This window comes from Puma concolor, chromosome E4 (genome assembly GCF_028749965.1).
Source record: "Puma concolor isolate L17-30 chromosome E4, mPumCon1.1.hap2, whole genome shotgun sequence".
Taxonomy (NCBI): Eukaryota; Metazoa; Chordata; class Mammalia; order Carnivora; family Felidae; genus Puma; species Puma concolor.
The window spans coordinates 57,352,192-57,355,827 of record NC_141683.1 but is presented as its reverse complement, the minus strand read 5'-3'; the positions used below and the strand labels follow the sequence as shown (position 1 = coordinate 57,355,827).

Below are 3,636 nucleotides of genomic sequence, written 5' to 3'. Positions count from 1 at the left end.
AGAAGTCATTGGGCAAGAATAGGACAGAATGGAAAAGAATCAATTAATGTAGGCAGTCATTGAAATAAAATAACTCAGATAGGTTGAACAACAAACCAGACCCTGCTCAAGAAAGAGGTCAAGAACTGGAAAATAGGGGGTGCCTGGGTGGCTCAGTCGGTTAAGCATCTGACTTTGATTCAGGTCATGATCTCACGGTTCGTGAGTTCAAGCCCTGCATCAGGCTCTGTGCTGACGGCTTGGAGCCTGGGGTCTGCTTCAGATTCTGTGTCTCCCTCTCTCTCTGCCCCTCCCCTGCTCATGCTCTGTCTCTCTCTGTCTCAAAAATAAATAAAACATTTTAATAAAAAAATAAAAAATTAAAATTAAAAAAAAAGAATTGGAAAATAGGTCTGAGGAAGTCAAGTTTCTCAAAACACCATACCGAGAGACAGAGACAATATAGGATAGAGAAGTTAGGAACATGAAGGATGTAATCACCAATTCTGATATATGTTGTTTAAAAAAATTCCAGACAGAGGGCACAGAGAGAATGGGAGAGAGCCAACTATGGTAGAGATAAGAACTAAAAAATTTTCCAGAATTGAAAAAAGACATGAAAAGGAACATATCAAATCCTTAGCAGGAGCTTAAAAGAAGCTCACACATATTCAAACAGTTGTGAAATTTTTAACAATTACAGCAAAGAGAGAGGATCAAGGCACCAGAGGAAAACTCAGTGCAAGTTATTTTTCAGGAGGCTCCTTCAGGGTCTCCTTTCTGACTCAGTCATTCCTTTCATTGGTCTGGCGTTTGCCTACTCAACTTGCCATGTTTACCAGGAGTCTATATAACTTTCTAAATATTTTATAATTCTAGTTTTCATTATGCTTAGGTTCATGTATTTTTACAAATTTAAAATGTTAATTTTCTGCGGCACCTGGATAGCTCAGTCGGTTGAGCATCCAGCCCTTGATTTCGGCTCAGGTCATGATCTCATGTTCCTGCGATTGAGCCCCATGTAGGGTTCCACAGTGAAAGCACAGATCCTGCTTGGAATTCTCTCTCTGCCCCTCCCATGCTCTTGTGATGCATGCTTGTACACACTCTTTCAAATAAGTAAATAAATAAATAAAATTTTAATAAAGATTAATTTTAATTGTCATAATTTATGTTATACTTTTTTAAATGTAATTTTTAACTATATTGTCTTATTGCCAAAAAGGATCTGTTCTATTTCTGCTTTTGTATGAGTTTCTGTTTGGCATAAACGATAGTAATAAATGGCACCTGATTGTGATAACTACAGCCACTCCAACTCTTGTTTGTTCACTCAATCACAGAAGCCAATGGAATATTCTTTGACTGTTTTATTAAACTGATAAGAACAGATACTACACTTGATCTTAGCCATAAGGCTGAGAAGCAATCTTTGACTGTTTTATATAATAGCATATAACATATTATAAAACTACAAATATGTAATCTATTTTAAATTTCAGAAGATGTATAAATATACATAATATATAATAAATATGAAAATGTGAAGCTTTCTTGTTATATTTCCATGAATGTAGCTTTCTAGTTATTTAGCGATATCCATCTACTGGAGATACCAAACAGGAACAGCAAAGAAAGAGGTGATATTCAATCACTGGCTACCCAAAATGGGATTTTTGAGTAATCTTTACAACAATATTCTTAGAAGCTAAGCATTGTAGAGGGAGCAAAACAAACCTCTAACTTTTTCTACTCTTTAAAAATCATCAAGGGCCAGGAAAGGTTGACCTGAGCATCAAATTCCCACGGGTAGACACATGTCCTTTCCATATAGGAAAGTGAAAAATCCCACCTTCTGGAGTAAGAGATCGTGGGAAAAAAGAAAGAAAAGAAAAGAAAAAAGAGATGGGAGGAAGTAAATGGTCAGAATCCGTTTCTCAGGCATCCTCCCATAGAGATTCCCCCCCCCCCCCCCCCCCCATCGCTCCAACTCCAAGTGCTTTTCTATTTCCTATTTGGAACTTCAGGAAGAGATGACCTCACAGAGTTTTATCCTGTATCAAGAAAAAACAAACAAACAAAACATGGAAAGGCTTGGTTTGCTTATGAGGCCTGAGTTAGCCCTCTGAAGGAAGATTCCCTCAATTCCTTAAGTGTATAGAAGAGACCCAGAGGTTCACATGCCAATGGTGTGGACGATGGGGGGTAAGGAAAGTAAATGAGTTGAACCATTGCACCTGTATGGTATTGTTGTGGCAAGTGATGAGGAGACTTGTAAAAAGGATCCCAGTGCTGGAGAGCTGAACCCACGGGCTGAAAACTGAGACGGGTGTGCTGGATTGCACCAAAGTGTGGCTTAGGAAGCCATGGTGAACATTGGCCTACCCATCTAAGACTAAGAAATCATACTTTCATCAATAATACCTGCAAAAGGGAAGCCAGGAATTGGTCCCAACCAGAAGCCTTGTCACAGAGGACCTAGAAATAAAAACAGGACTTATTTATGGATTGTGGATCTTATTTGTGGGTCTTAGGATCTCTCTCCTCTTTGAGATTTGAAGCCCCTCCCTGATGTGCTCAGATGCTATCCTAGAAGAAAGCCAGGGGGATGGAAAGCAAGTGGAAAGATTGAGCATCAACATCCCCAAAGAGACTGAGTTATCTTTAAGAGACTATTTGCTCCCCAGGAGTCTGAGATACCATTAAATGTTGAATTTAAGTTTTTCTTTTGGCCCTGCTGGATGAAGGGCGGGGGGCAGAGGGGTGGACTAGGGAAATAGATAGATTTTATAAATTAAATAAATTACTTTTTTATTTGAAAACTATAGTTTTCAGAGGTGCCTGGGTGGCTCAGTCAGTTAAGAGTCTGACTCTTGATTTTGGCTCAGATCATCCTCTCATGGTCACGGGAGGGAGCCCTGCATTGGACTCTGTGCTGGGCATGGAATCTAGTTAAGATTCTCTCTCCTGCACTTGACCTCTGCCCCTCCCCACTCATTCTCTTTCTCTCTCTTTCTCTCTCTCTCAGAAAGAAAGAAAGAAAGAAAGAAAGAAAGAAAGAAAGAAAGAAAGAAAGAAAGAAGTAAATAAAGAGAAAAATATAGTGTTCAATCATCAACTTTGCTACACGAATACGTTTTTAATTATGTGTTTATATCTTCTCTTTGATAGTGAGCACACTGTAGGCAGACCAATTTTTTTGTTTATCTGTTTATTTTAATCCTCAGTGTTAGTAGGCACTCAACACATGTTGAGTGAGTGAGTGAATGAATGCGTATTGAATGCAGAAAGGCCTGAGAAACTGTTTTAAAAGTACCTATTTTGTTGGTGAGGATTGAGATAGGCATGAAAGGTACAATGAAGACAGACATCTTGTCGAGAAGTGAAGGTCAGTTCTGGGTGAAGAGGTGAATAGACTCTGCAGATATAGCAAAATCAAGCCTTGCAAAGGTCACTGTGTTGAATTCTATCAAACCTTTAATCTCAATGCCATGAAAAGCAATATGAGCGAAGAAGAAGGCTGGAATCTTCACTTAATGTGCTGCCTGACTCTCTATACTTTTTATTTGATTTTCAATAAAGGTCTCTTTGTTCTCATACATGAGTAATGGGTTCAAGGTTTTTATTAGTACTCTTGCTACAGCAGGGTGCAGGAGG

At 38.8% G+C, this 3,636-nt stretch overlaps 1 pseudogene; it reads right to left on the bottom strand.

The window, feature by feature from the left end:
- Positions 1 to 1,228: 1,228 nt before the first annotated feature.
- Positions 1,229 to 1,409, bottom strand: LOC112863234 (U2 spliceosomal RNA; annotated as a pseudogene).
- Between the last annotated feature and the right edge of the window lie 2,227 nt (positions 1,410 to 3,636).